A 26,120-nucleotide genomic window follows, 5' to 3' on the forward strand; every position below is an offset into this window, starting at 1 on the left:
TCCCGCACCACCCCCCCACCCCCCCCGCACCACCCCCCCCCCCCCCCCCCCCCCCCCCCCCCACCCCCCGGAAAGAACACAAAGGCAGCTTCTGTAGATGTGAAAGTGATTTTAATAACAAACTGTCCATACACGTGCCCTAGCCCCTAAAACGCGTCTGTGCCCTGCACCCGTGCCAACTTACTCAGTGTCTAATTGTCTGGCCTTACGAGCCCTTTGACTACGCCTAGGTGGTTCCCCAGACGGTACAGCAGAACTGGAGATGGACTCCTGCGATTCCTGCCCTCTGACTCGAGATCCTTTTGGCGGCCATTTCCTGGGGCGGCCCGGCCTAGATGGGCCAGGCTGCGGCTCAGGCGACTGGGATGGCGAGCTGCCAGCCTGTCCTGCCCATTGCCCACCAGATGCACCTGGGGCGGAAGGGGGGGGGAAGTCCGAGGTGCTGCAGTGTTCCGCCTATAGGGGGACCCGGGACAGGCCCAAGCACCTCCTCCTCCCTCGGGGTGCCTGCTGGCCCCGGGCCTCTACATGGGTCGGAGGTGCAAACGGACAGGCCACCCGACGCCTCCCGACACCTGGCGCTGCCAGTCCTGGAGCCCCGTGCTGGCATCAACAAGGGTTTGCAGCCATGGGAGTTGCCCATCCCTGTCTGTGACCGTGCGATGCCTGCTAGCACATGGCGCCGATGCCCTCAGCGATGGCCTGCTGAGACTGCGCCATGACCTGCAGAGACTGGGCCATTGCCTGCTGGGACTGCACCATTGCCTGCTGGGACTGCGCCATGGCCTGCTGGGACTGCGCCACGGCCTGCTGGGACTGCGCCATGGCCTGCTGAGACTGGGCCAGGGCGTTGAGCGCCTCTGCCATCTGCCGCTGGGTCTGGCTCATGGCTTCCTGTGAGAGGGAAGCCATGTCCTGGGCCACACACGCCGCCTGCACGGAAAGCCCCAGGCCTCGCATCCTGCTCCCCATGTCTGACACCGTCGCACCCATTGCCTCTACCGCGGACGCCACCCGTGCTGTTTCGGCCTGGGTGGCACGCATGACCGGCACCACTCCCAGCTTCTGGACGCGGGCGCACTCCTCCACCTGCGTCTGCATTTGCTGCAAGCCACCCGTCATCCTCTTCCTTCATCCCAGGTTTGGTGGCTGCATCGAGTCTATGGGTGGGTGCGGTAACTCCAGGAACCCGGGACTCGTCTCGGCGGCAGATGATCGCTTGCGCCAGGATGCCCTCCGACCTCCCGGCCGCTCTGTTGCTCCTACCTCCACCTGCTGTACCGGTATGGACGTGTTGTGCGCACCAGTGAGTGTACCAGATGCCTCATCACTAAAGTGCCCAACCGAGGTGAATGTCTCAGCGATGGTGGAGAGTGTTGGAGACAGCAGTGGCTGGTGTCGTGAGCATCGACCGACTCAGAGTCCACGGTACTCTGGGGTGGCGGTTCGTCTCCACCCATCTTGGTTAGGGCTATCCTGTGTAGGGCTGTCCTGGGTAGTGGTGTCCTGGCTCCGCTGCGACGGGGCCTGTGGCAGCCCCCCTCATCGCTAGGTGTAACACGCCAGTGTCACCGCACCCGCACGAGATGGGACGTCGTCTCCCTGTTGCTCCGGGTCTCTCCTTCTCTCGTGGCCGCCCTGCGGCGTCCTGTGGGCGTCACATGCCAGAGGGGCCAGGTCTCTCCCTCTCTCGTGGCCACCCTACTGCGTCCTGTGGGCGTCGCATGCCAGAGGGGCAGGGTCTCTCCCTCTCTTGTGGCCGCCCTACAGTGTCCTGTAGGGGACGGGTGCCTTGATGTTTGGTCCTGCAATACACAGTACAGCCTGCAAGGTTAGACACGCAGGCTTGATCGGGGGATATGGGGGAGGGGGGGGATATGGGGAGGGGGGGATATGGAGGAGGGGATATAGGGGAGGGGGGATAGGGGGGATATGGGGGAGGGGGGATATGGGGAGGGGGGATATGGGGAGGGCTATATGGGGAGGAGGATATGGGGAGGGGGGATATGGGGAGGGGAGATATGGGGAGGGAGTTATGGGGGGATATGTGGGAGGGGGGATTGTGGGGAGGGGGGGATATGGGGGATATGGGGGAGGGGGGATATGGGGAGGTGGTTATGGGGAGGGGAATATGGTGAGGGGGATATGGGTGGGGAGGGGGGGTATGGGGGATATGTGGACGGGGATACGGCGAAGGGTGATATGGGGAGGGGGATATGGGGAGGAGGACATGGGGAGGGGCATATGGGGAGGGGGGATATGGGGGAGGGGGGATATGGGGAGGGGGGATATGGGGAGAGGGGATATGGGGAGGGGAATATGGGGAGGGAGATATGGGAGAGGAGGTATATGGGAGATATGGGGAGGGGGTATATTTGGGAGGGGGGACTATGGGAAGGGGGCATATGGGGAGGGGGATATGGGGGTGGGGGGATAGGGGAAGGGGGATATGGGGAGGAGGCTATGGGGGGGAAATAGGGGATATGGGGAGGGGGATATGGGGAGGGGGGATATGGGGAGAGGGGATATGGGGAGGGTGTATGGGGGTGGGGGATATGGGGAGGGGGATATGGGGGAGGGGGCATATGGGAGAGGGGGTACATGGGGGATATGGGGAGGGGGTATATGGGGAAGGGGAATATGGGGGAGGGGGTTTATGGGGAGGGGGATATGGGGAGGGGGGGATGTGGGGAAGGGGATACGGGGAGGGGGAATATGGGGCAGGGGTATATGGGGGATATGAGAAGGGGGGATGTGGGGGATATGAGGGAGGGTGGATATGGGGGAGGGAGCATATGAGGATATGGTGAGGGGGATATGGGGAGGGGGGATATGGGGAGGGGGGATATGGGGAGGGGGAATATGGGGGAGAGGGGGTATGTGGGAGGGGGGATATGGAGGTCATGGGGAGGGGGGACATGGGGGATATGGGGGAGTGGGGATATGGGAGAGGGGGGATATGGGGGAGGGGGTATATAGGGAGGGGTAATATGGGAAGGGGGATATGGGGGAGGGGGAATATGGGGAGGGGGAATATGGGGAGTGGGATATGGGGGGATATGGGGTATATGGGGGGTGGGGGATATGGGGAGGGGGGTATGGGGGAAATGGGGGATATGGGGAGGGGGATATGGGGGAGGGGGGATATGGGGAGGGTGGATATGGCGAGGGGGGATATGGGGAGGGGGATATGGGGAGGGGGATATGTGGGTAGGGGGATATGGGGAGGGGGATATGGGGAGGGGGATAAGGGGGAGGGGGGGATATGGGGAGGTGGTTATGGGGAGGGGGGAATATATGGAGGGAGGATATGGGGAGGGAGGATATGGGGGAGGGGGTTTATGGGGAGGAGGCATGTGGGGATATGGGGAGGGGGAATATGGGGCAGTGGGATATGGGGGGATATGAGGAGGGGGGATGTGGGGGATATGGGGGAGGGGGGATATGGGGAGGGGGATATGGGGAGGGGAATATGGGGGAGAGAGGATATGGGGAGGGTGGATATGGGGGACATGGGAGGAGGATATGGGGGAGGGGGGAGTATGGGGAGAGGGGATATGGGGAGCGGGGGATATGGGGTGGGGGTATATGGGGAGGGGGATATGGGGAGGGGGGCATATGGGGAGGGGGATATGGGGGAGCGGGGATATGGGGTATATGGGGGAGGGGGGATATGGGGAGGGGGATGTGGGGGAGGGGGGGATATGGGGGATATGTGGATGGGGGATATGGGGAATGGGGACGGGCCGTGGGTGGCTCACTTGCTGGTGGGCCCCCCGACCTCTGCATCGGCAAACCTCCCGGTCCTCAGATCCACCTGCCAGTTTCCAGGGCTCTTTCCTCATTAACAGTGAGTGGTCTCTCATCAGCTGGGCCCCCTCCAGTCCCCTCACGCTCCGTTGTTGTGTGCGCGCTTCTCCTGTGGGGGGCGGACGGGTGGGTGTTAGACAGGTATATGAATGCACGCCAGCGGTTGCGCGTATATTGGCAGAGGTGCGCAGCACATTAGGGTTCGGGTTGGGTTAGTGTCAGGATTGGTTGCACCTGGGGGGGGTGCCCGCACATCGGGGGGGGGGGTTACTCACCCTGGCTGCCCTGACGAGGTTGTTCACCTTCTTGTGGCACTGGGTGCCTGTCCTTGGTGTCACAGCCACAGCGCTGACGGGCCTCTGCCACCCTCCCTCCACAGGCGCCGGCTGATGCGTGGGGCGACCCCTGCGGCCATATCCAGGGTACGGGGCCTCCCTCCTCTCCTCTACTGCGTCCAGGAGCGCCTCGATGTAGCGCTCCTGGAACCTCGGGGCTGCGCTGTGGGCAGCTATCTTAGCTGGTCCTCCGGGGGGGGCGCGTCTTTTGTGCTGTGACGCCGTGCGGCGTCAGTGACGTGGCGTGTCCACGGCGGGTGACGCCGTCGCGAATGGCGTCACGCTGCTGCTAGCCCATTCGGGCCCGGAGACTTTGCGCCGTTTGGGGGGCCCAACGCCGGAGTGATCTGCGCCGATTTTGACGCCAGGTCCCGACCATCGCGCCGGTTTTCGGAGAATCCCGCCCAATGTCTGTATCCTAACTTCCTTCTTCTTGGTACTGCTTCCAGGTTTAGGGTCACTAGGTCACATGGACCAGTATTTCTGATTATCAAAGAATATGGTCAATTGCAGCCCATCAGTCTACTCTCGATTATCAGTAAAGTAATGGAAGATGCAATTGACAGTGCTGCCAAGTGACACGTACTTGTCAATAGCCTGCTCACTGACTCTTAGTTTGGGTTCTTCATGGCCACAAGGTTGTTCATCTCAGTAGAGCCTTGGTCCAAGCATGGACAAAGAAACTGAAAGAAAGAGGTGAGATGACAATGACTAGACTTGACATCAAGGCAAAATTTGACCGAGTGTGGTATCAAGGAGATCTAGCGAAACTGGAGTCAATGGAAAAGGGTGTGTGTGCAATATGGCAGTGGGGGGCTTGTTGGGTGGGGCAGAAGGTTGGGAGGGGGGGAACTCAATCAATGTTTGATGCATACAAAGCACAAGGAGAAATCATCTGGTTGTTTAAGATCAATCATCTCAGGCCCAGGGACATCACTGCGATGTATCCTTCAGATACTGTCCTGAGTGTAACCATCTTCAACTGCTTTATCAATTTCCTTCCGTCCATCATACGATCAGAAATGGGGATGTTCGTTGATGATCTCACAATGTTCAACACCATGAGCGACTCCTCAGATACTGAAACGGTCCATGTCCATATGCAATGAGAACTGGACAACATCCAAGTTTGGGCTGATAAGCAGCAAGTAATATTTGTGTCACACATTTGCCAGGCAATAACCAGCTCCTACAAGAGAGAATCAAATTATCTACAATGGAAATTCAATGGCATTACCATTGCTGAATCCCCCACTATCAATATCCTGAGTGTTAGCCATGTAAAACTTGTGGTTACAAGAACAGGTCAGAGACTTGGAATTCTATGGTGGTTAACTGAACTCCTGACTTCCCAAAGCCTGTCAACCACCTACAAAGCACAAGCCAGGATTTTGATGGAATACTCTCTATTTGCCTGGATGAATACAGCTCCAACAACATTCAAGAAGCTTGTCACCATCCAGGATAAAGCAGTCTACTTAATTGGCACCCCATCCACCATCTTCAACATTTACTGCCTCTACCACAGATGCCAAGAAACACCACAAGATGCACTGCAGCAACTCTCCAAGACTCCTTTGACAATACCTTCCCAACCCATGACCTCTACCACCTAGAAGGACAAGAGCAACAGATTCATGAGAACAACAGCACCTATCATTTCCCTTCCAAGCCACTCACTAGCTGACTTGGAACTATATCACTGTTCATTCACTGCCACTGGGTTAAAATCCTGGAATTCCCTCCTTAACAGCATTATGTATGTACCTATACCATGTGGACATCAGTGATTCAAGAAGGCAGCTCACTACCACCTTCTCGAGGGTAATTAGGGGCAGGCCTAGTTGCAACACCCACATCCCGTGAAAGAATAAAAAGTGAAAGATACAATTGATGTCCTTACCATGATGCAACCTCTTAAAAATCCTGGTCAAACATTCTTAAAAACAATTACACATTCCTTTGACTTTAAAAAAAATAAATTTAGAGTACCCAATTCTTTTTTTCCAATTAAGGGGCAATTTAACGTGGCCAATCCACCTACCCTGCACATTTTTGGGTTGTGGGGGCGAAACCCACACAAACACGGGGAGAATGTGCAAATTCCACACGGACAGTGACCCAGGGCCGGGATTGAACCTGGGACCTCGGCGCCATGAGGCAGCAGGGCCAACCCACTGCGCCAACGTGCTGCCCTGATTCCTTAGACTTTTGAAAGAAATTACAAATTTTCTTTATTGTACTGCTTCTGGGTCAAAGGTCATCATTATTTGCCATTTTCTCTGTATTTCAACAGTTCTGACTCTTGTGTCAGCTGGGAGCATGCTTACTTCTCAGTCACCAAGTTTTTGATGTGGAAATGCCGGCGTTGGACTGGGGTGAGCACAGTAAGAAGTCTTACAACACCAGGTTAAAGTCCAACAGGTTTGTTTCAAATCACTAGCTTTCAGAACACTGCTCCGAAAGCTAGTGATTTGAAACAAACCTGTTGGACTTTAACCTGGTGTTGTAAGATATCTTACCAAGTTTTTGGTTCAATCCCCACTCATGGACCCGAGCAGAAAATCATGGCTAACATTCAAGTGCAGTATTGAAGGAATGCTGCACTGTTAGAGGCGCTGGAGTTGAGGTATTAAACTGAGGCCCTGTCTACCCTCTTCGGTGGACAAGAATATGCCATGATACTCCTTTAAAGAAGAGTAGGGAAGTTATCTCCAGTGTCCTGGCCAATATTTATCTCTCAATCGATAACACAAAAACAATATCTGGTGATAATCACACTGTGTATAAATTGGCTGCCCTGTTCCCTGTATTACAACAGTGATTACACTTCAGAAATACTTTATCTAGCTGCAAAGTGTTTCAGAAGATGTGCTGTTCGTGAATGATTTGGTTTGACCCACAGACCTACAGCCTCTCTGTGGGTGCAGCTTCTACTCTTAGATCCTTACTACCATGTCAGTGATCACAATAAATGATCACTGCTGTCAGAAATAAATTATTAATTTTTTATTTAAAAAAAAATAATTTTTATTAAAGGTTTTCATAAAATATCAATAACAAAATGAGAAAGAAAAAAGAACCCAACAGGGGTAAGTACAAAACACAATCTAAAAAAGCAACCCCCCCAAACCCCTCCCCCCCATATCCAAATAATAAATTAACATTAACACCCCGACTTAAGAAAACAGGTGTATACACCCCCTCAGACCCTTCCAGTGTAAATAACATAAACAAAAATAAAGTAACCGCCCCCCCCCCACCCCCCGAGCAGCTGCTGCCATTGACCAATGTCTAAAGTTCTGCCAGAAAGTCTAAGAACGGTTGCCACCGCCTAAAGAACCCTCTCAAGGCGAATTTCACCCTCTCCAATTTAATGAACGATGCCATATCGCTGATCCAGGATTCCACACTTTGGGGCCTCGTATCTTTCCACTGAAGGAGAATCCTCCACCGGGCTACCAGGGACGCAAAGGCCAGAATTCCAGCCTCTTTCGCCTCCTGCACTCCCGGCTCCTCTGCCACCCCAAATATTGCGAGCCCCCAGCTCGGTTTGACCCTGGATCCTACCACTCTCGACACCGTCCTCGCTACGCCCTTCCAAAATTCCTCCAGCGCTGGGCATGCCCAGAACATATGGGTGTGATTTGCTGGGCTCCCTGAGCACCTAACACACCTGTCCTCACCTCCAAAGAACCTGCTCATCCTTGTCCCGGTCATGTGTGCCCTGTGCAGCACCTTAAAATGTATGAGGCTGAGCCTCGTGCATGAAGAGGAAGAGTTCACCCTCCCTAGGGCATCTGCCCACGTCCCCTCTTCGATCTCCTCTCCCAAGTCCTCCTCCCACTTACCTTTCAACTCCACCACCGAGGCCTCCTCCTCCTCCTGCATCACCTGGTAAGTTTCCGAGATCTTCCCCAATCCCACCCACCCCCCCGAGAGCACCCTGTCCTGTACTGTGTGTGGCAGTAGCCGTGGGAATTCCACCACCTGCCGTCTGGCAAACGCCCTTACCTGTAAGTACCTGAAGGTGTTCCCCAGGGGGAGTCCGTACTTCTCCTCCAGCTCACCCAAGCTCGCGAACTTCCCGTCCACAAACAGGTCCCCTAACTTTCGTATGCCTGCCCTGTGCCACCCCGAAAACCCTCCACCTGTTCTTCCTGGGCGAACCGGTGGTTCCACTGTAATGGGGTCCACGCCGAGGCCCTAACTTCCCCCCTATGCCGCCTCCACTGCCCCCAAATTTTGAGGGCTGCCACCACCACCGGGCTCGTGGTATACCTCCTTGGAGGGAGCGGCAGCGGCGCCGTTGCCAGCGCCCCCAGACTCGTACCCACACAGGACGCCGTCTCCAGCCTCTTCCATGCAGCCCCCTCCCCCTCCATCACCCACTTGCGCACCATTGTCGCATTGGCGGCCCAGTAGTACCCACAGAGGTTGGGCAGCGCCAGCCCCCCCTATCTCTACTCCGCTCCAGGAACACCCTTCTCACCCTCGGAGTCCCTCGCGCCCACACAAACCCCATTATACTCCTGTTAACCCGCCTGAAAAAAGCCTTCGGGATAAACACGGGGAGGCACTGGAACAGGAACAAAAACCTTGGGAGCACCGTCCTTTTGATTGACTGCACCCAACCCGCCAGGGACAGCGGCAACGCGTCCCACCTCTTGAACTCCTCCTCCATTTGCTCCACCAGCCTTGTAAAGTTAAGCCTATGCAGGGCACCCCAGCTCCTGGCCACCTGGACCCCCAAATATCTGAAACTCCTCTCCGCCCTTTTTAGTGGGAGCTCGCCAATCCCCCTCTCCTGGTCCCATAGCTGAACTACGAACAGCTCGCTCTTCCCCATATTGAGCTTGTACCCCGAAAAGTCCCCGAATTCCCTAAGCATCCTCATTACCTCTGGCATTCCTCCCACCGGGTCCGCCACATACAGCAGTAGGTCGTCCGCATAAAGCGACACCCTGTGCTCCTCCCCACCCTGCACCAACCCCCTCCAGTTCCTCGACTCTCAGTGCCATAGCCAGGGGTTCAATCGCCAGTGCGAAGAGCAGGGGGCACAGGGGACACCCCTGTCTCGTCCCTCGGTGCAACCGAAAGTACTCGGACCTCCTCCTATTTGTGGCCACACTCGCCATCGGGACCTCGTACAACAGCCTAACCCACCTGACAAACCCCTCCCCAAACCCGAACCTCTTCAGCACCTCCCACAGGTACCCCCACTCTACCCTATCGAAGGCTTTCTCAGCGTCCATCGCCACCACTATCTCCGCCTCCCCCTCCCTCGCCGGCATCATGATAACGTTCAAAAGCCTCCGCACATTCGCGTTCAACTGTCTCCCCTTCACAAACCCCGTCTGGTCTTCATGGATTATCTGCGGCACACAATCCTCAATCCTCGTGGCTAAGACCTTCGCCAGCACCTTGGCATCTACATTTAGCAAGGAAATCGGTCTGTAGGACCCACATTGCAGGGGATCCTTGTCCCGCTTCAGGATCAAGGAGATCAGTGCCTGGGACATCATAAAACCCGCATCGTCCCAGTTCGGAGCATACACATTGACCAGTACCACCCTCTCTCCCTGCAACTTACCACTTACCATTATGTACCTACCGCCATTATCTGCCACAATGCTCGACGCCTCGAACAACACCTTCTTTCCCACCAAGATCGCCACCCCTCGATTTTTGGCATCTAGCCCCGAGTGAAACACCTGACCTACCAACCCTTTCCTCAGTCTTACCTGGTCTGCCACCTTCAGGTGTGTCTCCTGGAGCATAACAACTTCCGCCTTGAGCCCCTTCAGGTGCGCGAACACGCGGGCCCGCTTAACCGGCCCATTCAGTCCCCTTACATTCCAGGTTATCAGCCGGATTAGGGGGCTACCCGCTCCCCCTCCCCCGCTGACTAGCCATGACCCCCTCCTCGGCCAGCCACGCGCCCGCACCCCACACCCGGCCCGTTCCCCACAGCGGCATACCCCCGTCTTGACCCACCCCACTCGCTCCAGCTCCTCCTTGATCTTAGCAGCAGCAACTCGATTCCCCCCCACCCACCCCTCCACCCCCCCGGTTAGGACCCATCCTAGCTGGTTTACTCCCCCCATTGCACTTCCGCAAGTCAGCTGACTCCTGCTGACCCCGGCCACTCCCGCCTCCCCTTCGACTCCTCCCATTGTGTGGCACACCCTCCTCTCCCGCTCCCCATTCACAGGCTCTCCCCCTCCGTTCTAAGCGCGGGAAACAATCCTCGCTTCCCCGCCCCGGTCCCGTCCCCCCCAGTCTTCGGCGCGGGAAACAAATCCCGCGCTCTCCACCTACCAGGCCCCGCCACCAACCAAAACAGTGCCCAACCCGCCCCATCCACCCTCCCCAACCCGAAAGAGAAAAACACAGAGAAAAAGAAACCCAAAACAATGCAAAGGCCCCCCCCCCGAATCAAAAATAGGCATAACATATCCACCGCAGTCCCCAATCGCCCATCCCGACCCTCAGTCTGTGTCCATCTTCTCAGCCTGAACAAAGGCCCACGCCGCCTCCGGAGACTCAAAATAATGGTGCCGGTCCTTGTAGGTAACCCACAATCGCGCCGGCTGCAACATGCCAAACTTCACCCCCTTCCTGTGCAGCACCGCCTTCGCTCGATTGTACCCAGCCCTCCTCTTCGTTACCTCCGCACTCCAGTCCTGATATATCCGAACCTCCGCGTTCTCCCACCTGCTGCTCCTCTCCTTCTTGGCCCACCTGAGCACACACTCCCGATCGACGAACCGATGGAACCGCACCAGCACTGCCCGCGGAGGCTCGTTAGCCTTGGGCCTCCTCGCCAACACTCTATGGGCCCCTTCCAGCTCCAAGGGCCCCTGGAAGGACCCCTGGAAGGACCCCGCTCCCATCAGCGAGTTTAACATGGTGACCACATAGGCCCCCACGTCCGGCTCCTCCAGCCCCTCCGGGAGGCCCAGAATCCGCAGATTCTTCCGCCTCGACCGATTCTCCATCTCCTCGAACCGCTCCTGCCATTTCTTGTGGAGCGCCTCGTGCGCCTCCACCTTTACCGCCAGGACTAAGATCTCATCCTCATTGACAGAGATCTTTTGTTGAGCCTCTCGGATCGCCACCCCCTGGGCCGTCTATGTCTCCAGCAGCTTATCAATAGAAACCTTCATCGGCTCTAGAAGGTCTTTTTCAATCTCTCTGAGGCAGCGCTGGATACCCTCCTGTTGCTCCTCTGCCCACTGCCTCCACGCTGCCTGGTCTCCGCCCGCCGCCATTTTGTCCTTCTTCCCTCCCATCTTCTGGTCCACCACCACCTTTTTTGTCACCCTGCTCCTAGTTAAAGCCATATACTGACGGGGAACTATTATTAACTCCTTCCCACACCGAGAAACGTCGAAAAAGTGCCCTTGGGGGCCCTGAAAAGAGCCCAAAAGTCTCGAGAGGGAATCCATTTGGCAGTGTTCTCTTCACCAATCTGCCCCAAAATGTCCGTGGAAACTCCTGAAAAAGGTCTAAGTGTCCGTTCCAGACGGGAGCTGCCGAATGCGTGACCTACTCCTCCACGGCCGCCACCGGAAGCCTCGTCCCCGCTTCTTCAGTGGCCCTGGTGAGATCTTTTCACAGTTGTTCCCTCTGCTGTTAGAATTCACTTTTGATAAAGGTCCTCAGGACTGTTTGCAGCTTTAAGCTTGCCCTGCCCCCGCTTGCATGCTGCAAACTGCTGCAAATGCTGTTTATCCTGTTGCAGCCAAATCTTCCACTGCTTCTGCTGGGCCTGGCAGCCAAAAGACACAACACTCCTGGGGGACACCGTCAGGGGAGTGTTGCAGTCCTCTTGCCACACCGGGAAATGTCAAACAAATGCCGTGGGGGCCCTGCAAAAGAGCCCAAAAGTCCGTTCCAAGCGGGAGCTACCGAATATGCGACCTAGCTCTGCATAGCCGCACCCGGAAGTCTTGAAATAAATTATTAATTAAGTACCACAGTGAAATAAATCATATAAGTTGGGAAATATACAGAGGTCTAATTTTTTCAAGTGGTAGTTCAGGAAATAACTTTACACATTTTAAGTTGTCATGCTCATTTCTAACATCTTTTAATGTGAGACAATTATTCTCGGAGATAATAAGAAGTAATATTTGCATCTAAGTAATTAAGCTAAAAGGTTCCGGTTGGGTTATCTTCAAATTATCCTCTTTAATCTGTTAGTGTAGGCACCACAGTAAGATTTTTACTAGCAAAATTCATATCAGCTTTACTTCTGAGACACTCCAAATCTGTGAAAGTAAAGCCTAAATAAAAATATGCTGTTTCACGGTCCTCTGTGAATAAAGATATTTATTACCATGCCCCATCATCTGAGTAGTGTACTGACCATATTCGTACATCCTACTGGTGTTTATTTTGTGTTTCATGGAATTACATTGGTAACTCCAGCTTCCCTTGACTCTATATTCAGGTGAGATTACTTATTTACATTTTTGGCAGCTCTCTTCCATGGTTACTTTAAAGACTGTTGCTTTGGATACTTAAGGATTGAGAAGGTTACTGTGCTATGATCAATTGCAAACTAATTTTGTAAAGGGAGGTCCATGGTTCAATCCCGGCTCTGGGTCACTGTCCGTGTGGAGTTTGCACATTCTCCCCGTGTTTGCGTGGGTTTCGCCCCACAACCCAAAGATGTGCAGTGTAGGTAGATTGGCCACGCTAAATTGCCCCTTAATTGGAAAAAATGAATTGGGCACTCGAAAAAAAAAAAAATTTTTTAATAAAATTTGTAAAGGGGCCTGAAATGGGATTTGGAACATCACTTGCTTCAAGTAGGAACCTGAGACAACTAAGGAACACAGTAACCAATATACCTCCTGAGCAAGTGATTGTCAGGCTGCTGACAGGTAAAGCAACATGCATGTTTTTCACCTAAAGCTCTCCTCTACATCAACTCAACAACATATCTGAGCTCAAATCTCAGAAAAGCATCTTTGACTCCACCAATGCGATCATTCTATTTCCCCTAGGCCTACGGCCTAATTGCCAACTGATGGAACTGACAATTTAAAGACAAGTTGCCAAAAGCTTTGGTCTCAAACTAACCTCACTTAAGACCCGAAGCCAGAAATTGCCTCTCATCGGCCCAGGATGAATTCAAAACAAAGACATCAAGATGAAAAGACATTAATAAACATGAAGTAACTGGAGAGATGAATAGTATTACATTAGCAGAAGGAGATATAGAAACTACTGGAATGTAGTAGGTATAATTGGTGTACATGCTTTGATAACTGGAAGATTTTAGGAAAATTGGATTTTTAATGTATTGGGCAATTTAGGGTTAAAAGCCAGGGGTTCGAATGTGCTTGACTGAAATGGTCATGTTTATTTAAAACAAATTCTGTTCCACAGGGCCTAGGTGGTTTAGTAGCCAGCAAGTGAAATTAATGAATCATAGAATCATAGAATCCCTACAATGCAGAAAGAGGTCATTCGGCCCATCGAGTCTGCACATTGCCTCCGAAGGAGCACCCCACCCAGGCCCACACCCTATCCCATCCAACTTCCTGGACACTAAGTAGCAATTTAGTACGAGCAATGAACGTAACCTGCACACCTTTGGACTGTGGGACAAAACTGGAGCACTCGGAGGAAACCCACACAGACACAGGAGAGCATACAAACTCCACACAGACAGTCACCCGAGGTTGGAATTGACTTGGGTCCCTGGCGTTATGAGGCAGCAGTGCCGCCCAAAGGAACACGAAGGAATGTATTTTTCAGTCTGGGCTAATGCATAGTGGTTTGCCTGGGGAAGTCCGTGGGACGTTAATGTGCTTGCAGCCCCTGGGAAAGTTAATTTGGGTTTTTTTAGCTTGGGGAGATGATGTCACAGCTGGATCGAGAGCTGTATGTTTCTTTACCTGCTGATTAATGAGAAATTGATTAGTAGTGTTAAGGGATAATTGCAAGCTGTTCTTTTTCAGCTGTGAAATTAAAAGTTTAATATTGTACTTATAATAAAGTGGAGCTAAGAGAAACAGAGTTTTGGAGAAAGGCTTTTGGAAATGAAGCCTGATCAGGCAACCCTTGTTTTTTAGACCATGAGTAAAGGCATTATTTTCCCCCAATAGAATAGTTTAAGAAAGGGGAGTAGTGATATTTTTGAGGCAGAGCAGACTTGTCTGAAGACAAGGAAGAGGCTGAAACAATTCAGATGAAGAAGCTATTTGAAGACATTCAGCCAGACTCTGAAGGGGTTCTAACCAGAGCCAGAATCTGTTCTGTACCACAAGTGTTACTCTATGCCCAGTGATGAGTAAGCTGGATCGAGAGCTGCATGTTTCTTTACTTGCTGATTAATGGGAAATTAAGTAGTAGTGTTAAGGGATAATTGCAAGCTGTTCTTTTTCCGGTGTGAAGATAAAAGTTTAATATTATACTTATCATAAAGTTTTGTTTTAGAAGTACCAAAGCCCCATTTTTTTCATGAAATCACTCCTGGAGTGAATCATTCTTTCTGCACAGTCTTAAAATAAACTAAAATATTGAGGTTTCGATCCAATATCCTAGTCACCATTGAGGTCTTGTCTGGGATTGTAATAACGTAATTTAACAAGCAATTAAAAAGTAAGTATAATATAAAGCCCAAACAGTAGAACGTACTATCCTCTGTGTTCAGGTACCATGACCCTAAGAGAGCATTGGTGAACATGGCCTTCCATTGTATTGGTCCATGATTATGTCTGGCAAAGTACTGCAGTAGTTTGCCATTGCTTCTGAAGTATAGCTGACTAAGTCATAAAGCATCCATGTTGGTTATGCCCCAAATATAGTACCAGAATGTACACCTGCCCCTCTTGCCGCAGCTTCCCCCCAAAAATAAAACATGCTGGGCCTACTTTTGAGTGCCCACTAGTGGTCTGTTTAAGCAACACTGGTTAGACCACTTATCACATGGTACAAATGGCAGACTATGCAAGACACATTCTCTTCCCATTGAAAACAAAAATTCTACAATCTTCATAGGGCTAAAATCTACATGTATAAACAGCCTTACACCTGAAACAGACATTTTGCCACTCTTGCTGGCTTATTTACAAGCTGTAGCGCACAAAGACTCACGAGAGACGAATAGAGATGAAGTCGATGAGGCTTTATTAAGCGTGACTTGTTCCCCGCAGTTCAGCAACAGACTGGCCTGCGGGGGAGAACTCCTGGTTCTTCTACTCCGCCTTCAGGGCGGAGCTAGAGGTCAACAGCCAACCAGGACCCGGGATCTGTCAGCCAATGACATCACGGCTTCACAGTCCCACATGACCCCTAATGCATACTACCACACAAGCCTACTCAAATTATATCAGATGGGCTTTCAATGCCCAAGGATCAACCCAATAACTCTTACAATGGATGGTTGAGGCCATCCCTCAAACCAACCCAAAGGCGAACAAAGCTTCAGAGTGTTGTGGTGAGACCACACCTAAACTGGAACTAACAACCTTTGGGGAACAGAGATGGGGTGGTTCTCATAGCTCAGTGCTTCAGTGTATCCTGTAATCTAAGCCATTATTGGCTCAGTGATAGAAATGATGTCTGTGAATCAAGAGCTCCCACGATCAGGCTTCCAACGGAGGCTTCAGCAAACAAACCAGGCTATCACATCAGAAGAAGGAATGCCACGTTGTTGGGAGGTACCATTTGCCACTGAGACGTCAAATTGAAGTCTTGTTTACTCTTTCATTGGAACTAAAAGATCCCCCGTCATTATCTGACGAACAGCAGGGGATTTTTCTCAGTATGTTGGTCAGTATTTAACTCTCAAACACCACCAAATAAAAATCAAATAGCTGGTCAATGTTCTTGTTACTTTTAATGGGACATGGCTGTGTGCAAATTGACTATTGTTTTGCCAACATTACAATAGTGACTATGGGGGAATTTATTTCCGGTGACAGGGGATCACTTATGGTTGGAAAGCAAGTGAGAGCCCTGTGTCACCTCTGCTGTGGGGCCCATGGTGTTAAGTGCCTATTAGACACTTAGCAGCCCAGCAGTGGGCCTTCCTTAGGATTCCTACATCCAGCAGGTTATTTTTGGCCAGAAACTGAAATGAACGAGCCATATAGATATTGTGGCTACAAGAGCAAGTCAGAGACTAGGAATCCTCCACCTCCTGACTCCCCAAAGCTTGTTCACCAGCTACAAGGCACATGTCAAGAGTGTGATCGAATACTCTCCACTTGCCTGGATGAGTGCAGCTCTCAAGAACCTCCACACCATCCAGGACAATGTAGCCCGCTTGACTGGCACAAACTCCCTCCACACTGATGCACAACAGCAGCCGTGTGTATCATTTACAAGATGCACTGCAGAACTCAGACTCCTTCAACACCACCTTCGAAATCCATGACTGCTACCAACTAGAAGGACAAGGGCAGCAGACACATGGAAACACCATCACCTATAGGTTCCCCTCCAAGCCACACACCATTCTGACTTAGAAATATATCACCATTTTGTCACTGTTGCTGGGCCAAAATCCTATCCTAACAGGACTGTGGATGTATTACAAAACCTGGACTGCAGCGGTTTAAGAAGACAGCCCACCACCACCTTCTCATATGCAATTAGGGATGGGCAAAAAATGGTTGCCTCGTCGGCATCTCACTTCTCCCTGTGACCGTAACTGTTCTCTCCTACCACCAATACCCTGGGTTCGCCCCCTCCCTCCCCCAAACAGGAGTCCATCATTGATTCCACTGACTTCACCCTCTAACCCACTCTCTCCCTTTTCCAGACAACCCAACCACCTTCCCCACACACCCAGACAACCCACCTCCCCTGCACCACCACCCCGTACCCCCCCCGACACTTTCCTGCACACCCTCCCAGCCTTCCACAGAAACTGCAACCCCCCAACTTATTCTTCATAATTGAGAAAGTGGAAACATATTCATTGATAGCCATTTTTATCCAGAGCCCTTAAAGCACAGACATGGGCAGCACTAGCTGACAGCTTTGGTTTCAACAGGTGTTAAACAGATGCCATCTGTGCCACGCTAAAAGTAACATCAGGGCATTTCAAGTTCTTCTCACACGAAGGGAAGGTAACAAAAATCACTAACGTCATTTTCAAAGGAATTTTAAACGCTTTTATGATTGTATTGTCTTCCAATATCTATTCAGAAGGCATTCTTCAAACTTACCTCAGCAAATTAGAAAAACAGATTTAAAAAAGTCTATCCCTCAATTAAAAGTATAAAATTACTTCAATAAAAAAAAGAAACAATTGGAGGTAAACAGGAGAGATACAAAAAACATGATGACCATATATCAAGCTCAAAATGTGGATAATAAAGCCATTTTAACAATTACTGGTTTCCTCCCACAAGTCCTGAAAGACATGCTTGTTAGGTGAATTGGACATTCTGAATTCTCCCTCAGTGTGTGGCGACTAGGGGATTTTCACAGTAACTTCATTGCACTGTTAATGTAAGCCTACTTGTGACACTAATAAAGATCATTATTACTAATTAAGTTATAGTGAATAATAAGGACACATCTAAGAGGAGGACCTAATCAAAGAGGTACGCCCATTGCTGCGAAATAATTATGTAACCTAGATTAGAGGGGTATAACTATTTCAGTTTTCTTTCAGAAAATCAAGAATATTATAGAAGGAAGAGATCCACTGCAATATTTCTTCATTTGTCAAGGAGCTGGCTATCGTAAAGCAGACAGCATTTGCATCCAACTGCGCAACAAGTGATACATTCTGGGATTCAGGTAAACATTACTTTGAATACTACTAGGTATTCTTTAATTAATATTAGCTGTGGCATTGTATTTTTACGTTTTATTGGATTCTGTGTTAGTGCTAACACTATGTTTTTTTATCTTTTACAGTCCTTAATGCTGTAATGCACTTATCATTTAGCACTTGAAAGTATATTGTGTGTTAAATAGTTCTGTAATAAACTTGTAAATAAATCGGTAAAGTATAACATCTCTTGTAGTCTTTTGCATGCATTACAAGAACGCACCTTTCTTGTATTTTCTGAAAGTGGGAAGATAACAATTTTGAAGAGAGACCCCCGGATCTTTATATTATCCGAGTAGTTATACCTTTGTCAACAAATTATTTAACAGGCTATCTGAAAAAAATAACGGGTTGGATTCTCCGCAGCCCTGTGCCGAAATTGCGTTTGGCGCAGGGGCAGAGATTCGATGTTCATGACCGAATCGCGCCCGGCACCGCTCCGGCGATTCTCCGGGCCCCGGAGAATCGCTCATCCGTGAATCACGCCACGAGGCTGGGGGGCCATTGCCAAAGGCCCTCCCAGCGATACTCCGCTCCCAACTGGCCGATTTCCCGACGGCGTGGTTCTAACCACGTATGGCCGGTTGGGACTCTCGCGCGGCAGCAGCGGACTCAGTCCGCGGCCACCCTGGTGGGGGGGCGGGGGGGATCCAGCACCTGGGGGAGGTCTTATGGGACGCTGGGGCAGCGATCGGGCTGGTCCGATGAAGGGGCGCGGGGCTGATCGGGGGGACCTTGTTTCTTCATGATGGTCCATGGTCCGAGTCCGCCATGGCACTCGGCGCGGCCCCCGGAGTCTGCCACCGTGTGCATGCGTGGACTCGGAACCGGAAGTGCGGGGGCCCTAACTGCCTGTGATACGCACACTCGAATTGTGACCTTCTTAAAGGTAGGCAAAAGCAGCATCTATATACCTTGAGGTCATTTATCAAGTGAAGCTCACCAGATGCACGCCATGTACAGTGGTGAAATGGACCATTTTAATTATCCGCTGAGGGGGCACTTAATTTGATTCCAATGATTTGGGCTTTTAATGAGCCTGAATGAGATGCAAATGAATGTGAATGTGATTCCTAACATAGCTCAGCGGGAAAGTCAAGCCGCTTTCAATCTGCTATCAACGTCTGGAATACAGAATTCCAAACTGATTTCCCAACAGTGGGAAACTGATTCTTCCCATTACTTCAAATTCCCTGCTCCAGCCACCATGATTCCCACCACTAACGGGAGCAGAAAGTTCCGCCCTATTTTTTTTGAAAGTACATCAGTACATCTGGTATACATTCTCTTCACTATTTTACCTATTATTGTACAGTAGTTATCAGTGAAACTATTGTAAATTTAATATAGTCAAATTCAGGTTTGCTACATTTCCAAAATTATTTGTGAACCAACAGTGCATTTTGCTTTTATTGTCTGCCAGTATATGGTACGAGAGAGAAAGGAGTGAGAAGAAGGTTAAGAAGTAGCTGGGGTTGATGTCAAAAGGCATTGGTTTTGTGGTCTGTTGGCATTTTCCTATTCCTGCAGTGGAACGCAAACTTTTGCTCCATAATACTGGTAATTGTGGACTATGATAGCAGCTTAGTAGCAAAAGAGCCTCAGGAGAAGGCTTCTTCCACTCAGGCACATCTGGAAACAGCTCTCCTACCTCTGCCTAAGCTAGAAGCAGTATGTTTGGCATCTGTGATTCATGAACCAAGTGTCCGGAGAACTCTGCCATCTCTTCAAATCAGGCCTGTGGCCTCAGAGTAGGATGAAGACGGCCCTGCGAGTGCTGATAAAGGTCACCATGGCCTGAACTTCTTTGTGATCAGATCCTTCCAGGCTGGAACAGCTGACATAAATACAATTTCTCAGTATGCTATCCATTGCTGCAGCAGAGAGGTGATGGAGACTCTGTATGCTGGGAGAAAGGACATCATTGTCTTCTATCTGAGCAGGAGGAGTACACAAGTGCCTTGCCAGGATAGCAGGATTTTAAATGGTGCAGAGTGCCATCAACAGCATGCACATGACTTTACAGCCACGAGATCTTAATGATGAGGAGTACCAAACACACAAGGATTACCATTCACTCAACGTGCAGTTGGTGTGCAACCACACCCAGCACGTCATGCTGTGAGTACTCGCTATCCAGGCAGTGATCATGATGCATTAATTCTGCGTCAGTCGAACAATCTTTCAGCCATTGTTTCAATCCAGAGGGTGCTTGCTGGCAACAAGGATTAAATGTTCTACACCTGCCTCATGATTTTCTTTCGGAACTCCACAGCACATGGTCAGCATTCATATAATGAAAGCCATACTGCCACAAGGGATGCCACTAAGCAGGTAACTGGGATACTGAACCAATGATTCCACTGCCTCGACTGTTCATGAAGCCAGAATGGATGCCCCCGTTTGTAATGATCTGTTGCATTCTCTACAATCTGACGATCATGAGGACACAGCCCTTTTGCCTCGAGGGATATGGTAAGTACTTCAGGAAGAGGAGAAGCAGGAAGAAGAGGAGGATGGGAGGAGGCAGCCAGAACATCCCACATCTTACCATCCTTCTCTTATGGGCCAACACACTCTTATTCACAATCCTAAAATAAAACAAAAAAACAAAACAACTACTAGGTAGCAACCTTGTCGAACAAAATATCCCATATTGACACTCAACCAATCACCCTTATGCAAGTCCTTATTGCCCATTTTGCGAGTGCTATTGTCAGTCCTGAGGTGCTCCTATGTAGTACTAACCCAGTGCCTTCAACATGACTGACATTTAGTGGGGGAGACTTCAGTTGGCCTTGCAAGATAACCCTGTGCCATTTTGGCTTTAGAAAGTTTGGCTTTAGACTGCACTATCTCAGCAAAGACAACAGCAGTCTTGGCTGGCTGAAAGGCAGCAGCAAGACCAGTGGTGGCAGCACTGAGAGAGGACACAGCATGTCTGCGTTCCACTGTTTCAATGCCACTTCTTCAGGCAGTGTTGCAGTTAGTTTACAATCAGCTGGAAGATGGATTGCTGGGCTGCTCTGACACTCTTAAAAGCCTTTTGCAAATGAATATCCACTGCCATGATGGCACCAAGCTGGGCTTGCTTGGCAACAAGCTGAATTTCATAGCCCCAGCCTGAATGTCCACTGAAGCTCTCAAACGTGGGGTGATTTCTGGTTGTACAGCAATGGAAGCTGTAATATCAGCTATCAGACACTGCTATCATGGTCAGAGCAGCAAGTACCTGCATGGAGTTGCCCACCACTTGCCCACTTCATATTTGGGATGGAAGTCCTTTGCAAAGTTTTGTCAAGTTGGAGCCAGACACTTCTATGCTCCTTGACAGTGACAACAAGCATTTCTGCAGGCCTGCCAATGGACGAAGCATTTCATTATGCATGCCCATTGTGTGGGATTTTGCCCTCTTGGGAGCTGGTACCTATTATTCCCTTTGGCCAGGTGGGAGCCCACTTGTGCTCCGGAACTCATAGAATCATAGAATTCACAATGCAGAAGGAGGCCATTTGGCCCATCAAGTCTGCACCAGCTCTTGGAAAGAGCACCCTACTTAAGCCCACGCCTCCATCCAATTCCAGTAACCCCATCTAACCTTTTTTGGAAACCAAGAGCAATTCATCATGGTCAATCACCTAACCGGCACATCTTTAGACTGTGGGGAAAAAAACAGAACACCCGGGCAGACATGGAGAGAAAGTGCAAACTCCACACAGACAGTCATCTGAGGCCGGAATTGAACCCAGGATCCTCATCACAAGCACATCCACGTTATCTCCCACATTTGTGCGGTCCCAATATCAGAGCTAAAATAGCTGTGAGTGTGAGATCTAATGGCAGTTGATGGGATTCTCCGTCAGCCGACGCCGGACACGTGAAATGCAATTGGGCGGAGAATCGGTTTTGCCGCCAGAATGGTGGTGGACGCTGGGTTCATGCGAAATCACTATTCTCCGGTGCCTCGACAGTGGCACCAATATGTTCCACTCCACACATACAGTAAATGCCATTAGAGGGCCTGACATGATATTCCCCGGGGCCTCCGCGTTTCTCTGCCTTCACCAGGGCGCATTCCTCACGGCGAGCTTCACTTGTGCTTTCAAAAATCATAAAACAGTCCCCGGGGCTGCTGAGGGGGAGGTGGTACGGAAAGACCCCCTCCAGATGTTCTCTGGCCTCTGCCGACCGATCAGCGGGATGGGCATGCTTCAGCGCAACCAGTGCCATCTTGTTGGGAGGGATGAGTGTGTGTGGGGAGTGAAGTGTGTAGACGAGGCTGCAGCTTGTGATCCTGCTGAGTGTCAGTCACGGACACGGTAAATCCTGCACCATTTCTCATTGGAAGCGACTGTGATACTAGCCCATTAACAGCCACTGAATCGGTCAAGGTGCGGCACTAGTTTTGCTGTCGTAGAATTCCGCAAATCCTGCCCTGGCGTCAACGCTAGTCTCAGGAACGGCGAATTCCGCTGAGTGTTTTGTCTCCAGCATTATCTTGTTCCTCAAGGAGTTCAGCCTCCTGCACCATTGACTGACCTGACAGCAGTTTTAGTGTATCTGAAATCACAAGGCATTGTGGCAGGGTTGGAGTGGCAGAAAGATGGAGCGGTAGATCGTTGGGAGGGGATGTGGTTGTCGAAAGCAAGAGATGCATAGTTACATCATCTGTAGAGAGTAAATGATTAAAGATTGCGGGTTGAGGGTGAAACAGGATTTGAGAAGGTGGATTAGGCATCTTTGTCATTCAAAATGGTTTCTCTCCTGCCACCTACTACTCACTGCCTCAGTGACAGCCACTCCAGTGATGACCAGCACTGTCTCCTCTATGGGGATAAGCACAAACAGCTGTGCCTCCCCTACTCCAGTGAGCTGCTGCTGCTGTCTATTAGGAGCCACCTTGTCCTGCAAGAAAGTGCAAATTCTATCAGTGATTGTAGTGCAATGTGTTTGGGTGATGTCCTTGCTGTAGTTGAATAGCTGGCAGTGTGTGAGATCTGTGAGATGGGAGTGTCTGACATGCAGCGGTGCTATGCATGTGAGAGTAAAGTAAGGGTATGAATCTGAGGTATGATTGATGGTGGATAAATCTTATTGTTAGGCAGGTGAAGGAGCTTTTGTGCATCAAGCAATATGTTTGGCTAATGATGTAGATGGCAGGTTATGGAATATACATTTACCAACTTTGACCATTCACATGACTTATTTTTGACGTGGCATCCACTTGGGTCTAGAATGCTGACATTGAATGCAATGGCTATCTGCCCCCATTGCTTTTTCAGTATTTGCCTGAAGGGTCTACTGGCTCCCTTTAAGGAAAGGGGAACTCTCTCCTCCTGTACAATTCCTGTGCCATGACCTCCAATGTGGTACCTGAGAATGTTGGGGCATGGTCTCTGGCCTATTGCACCATTTTTTTGGTTCTTCCTGGTCCTCAGGTATACAATTCGATTTGGAACTATTGTCACATGTACTGAGGTACAGTGAAAAGTACTATGCTGCGTACAGTTCAGCCAGATTGTTCTATACATGAAAAACATAGGACATACGATGATAAAAGCTATGGATAAAGTAGAAATGGAGCGGATGCTTCCTTTCGTGGGGCATTCTAGAACAAGAGTTAATTGGTGGGATTTACCGTTCCCCGATGCCGATTTCGTAATCAGCAAATGGGCGGAAAATCCCTTTTGACGCCAAAATTGGGGGCAGGTTTTGTCTGCTCTGGTCCCTCCGAAAAGATGTCATCGCGCCGCACGGCATTGGGACAGTCTTACCGCGTTCACCTGAAGGCCCTCCCCCGATGCTCCGCCCCCAATGGGCTGAGTTCCCGACCACGCAGTTGACGTGTGGTCTCAGCGGTCGGGAACTCAGTGTGGCGGCTGCGAACTGTGTCACAGTAGGGCAGGAACAGTGCTGCTGGCTGGGGAGGCTTCCGCGAGGGCAGAGGGGATTTGTGGGGGTTGGCCAGGGGGTTGCCAGGTAGGTGCACTATCTGGGTCATTGGGTATGCGCACGGACGGCACCATGTTTTATGGCGCTACCGCCGCATGTCATCACCGTGCGCATGCATGGCCACGGAACCGGCTATTCTCCAGCCGCTTTATCGTGGAAGCCAGGAGTTTTATGCAGTACGGCTGTATTTAAATATGTTACCGGTGAGAGGGCAGCACCGATTTTTTTGACGTAAAACTCCGCAGATCCTCCACACAGGCTCAAAAATGGTGAATCCAGCCCTGCATTCTTAGGATGAGAGGTAGAAAATTAAGACAGAGTTGAGGAGAAACTACTTCTCCCAAAGGATTGTGAATCTGTGGAATTCGCTACCCCAGAGTACAGTGGATGCTGGGACAGTGAGTAAATTTAAGGAGGAGTTAGACAGATTTTTAATTGGTAATGGGTTAAAGGGTTATGGGGAATGGGCAGGATGGTGGAGTTAAGACCAAGATGAGATCAGCCATGATCGAATTGCGAAGCAGACTCAATGGGCCAAATGGCCTAATTCTGCTCCTGTGGATATCTTATAACTCAACTCTTTTTTAGCCAGTTCGAGCCCCTGCTGCAGCAAGGTTGCACCTTACCTTCAAGAGGTGCAATCCTGGATTTAAGTAGCACAGGATAACTCTCAGTGGTGTTAACCTTGCACAGGCCTGGGGCCATACAGCCACTAAACAATGCACACAGCATTGGACTGCATGCCACAATCATTGTAATGAGGGAGTGCGTATGGGGGCTAATAAAGAGGGGATAGATCAACTTTGAAAATAAGTAACAGATACCTATGTATGTACAATTAGTCAACTAATGAAATGTTTATTGTTGGGTCATTGATGGTTTCAACCAAAGAATAAAATAAGTAGGAAATATTTAGGTATATATTGTAGTTTTTAAAATGCTGCAAACACATGAAACGTTAAAATGTTTTTAAAAATCTATCCTATGTTGAAAAAACTATTTTATTCGACAGTTGTGCAAAAAAATACACTTAGTTTAAGACTGATTTTAAATTACATAGAGAATATTGGGTGATTGTGTTACACATGTGCAATTTTAAAAGGAATTCGAGCAAGTGAATACTGGTTCCAGTTATTAAAAATTCAGGTCTTGCAAGAGGATCAAATAAATATGTGCAGGTTAGGTGGATTGGCCATGCTGAAATTACTTCTTAGTGTCTAAAGATGTGCGGGTTAGATGGGGGCAAAGCAGGGGAGTGGGCCTAGGTGGCATGCTCTTTCAGAGAGTCAGTGCAGATTTGATGGGCCAAATGGCCTGCTAAACTGTAGGGATTTGATGGATCAAGTAAGTGCAAGGGTGTATATTGGTGAAGATGCAGATGTGATGTAAGAAAATGGCATTGAACAATAAAAATGCAATATTATAGGAACCTAATCTCCATAGTCTGATATGGCAGTCTGATTTTACCTACTTTTTAGCACAGTAAGGTAAAGTACCCTGTTTATAAATTGTATCAAGAGTTCCTAACAACTTAGAAATTGCAGCATTTAGTAGATTGGACATATTAAAAACAAAGGGCAAGGCTTTTCTTTTTATTCATTTGGTTAATTTCAATGTATCAGATCAGATTTTTAATGGACCTGCTGGATAGCAGTGTGCCCAGAAATACGTTGCAGTGAACTTCAAGACAGGAAGCCGATCAAGGAGTTCACATGACCTCAGAAACCTTGACAGCCAGTCGTGTTCAATGTCTAAATATGAGATGAGTTTGTTATATTGTTTTTATCATATTGAAAAGAAGGATGGTCAATTTACATTGTTAGGCTTCCTCTATTTGCAAATCTGCTATTTGAAATATCACATGACTTAAGACAAAGCGTGTCCTCAACATTTTAGCTGGAACAACCTGAACTGGAAGGTATTTTTGGTCCACCCTGCAGATTCTATTCAATAATTAACATGTGTTCATATCGCATTTCAAGAAAAAGAAAGTCCTCTTTAACCTTATGACGCGCGATTACTGATCAAAAACTATTAGCTCTGTGTACGGGCGTTTTTTTTACTTCCTACACTTATAATAATAGTGTCAAGGGTACCAAAGCCATTTTGCACGTACATTATGATACCACGTCAAAATACCAGTGTAGAAGACGTATTTAAATATGTTTGAGGGAGCCAATACAAAGCAAGAGGAAGTCCACCCCCCCCCCCCC

The 26,120-nt window shown here is 49.9% G+C and overlaps 1 protein-coding gene across 1 annotated transcript in view; it reads right to left on the reverse strand.

The window, feature by feature from the left end:
- Window positions 1–26,120, reverse strand: part of gdap1l1 (ganglioside induced differentiation associated protein 1-like 1) — a 107,115-nt gene that overhangs the window by 80,040 nt on the left and 955 nt on the right. The gene's annotated exons all lie outside the window — the stretch shown is intronic.

This window comes from Scyliorhinus torazame, chromosome 8 (assembly GCF_047496885.1).
Source record: "Scyliorhinus torazame isolate Kashiwa2021f chromosome 8, sScyTor2.1, whole genome shotgun sequence".
Lineage (NCBI taxonomy): Eukaryota > Metazoa > Chordata > Chondrichthyes > Carcharhiniformes > Scyliorhinidae > Scyliorhinus > Scyliorhinus torazame.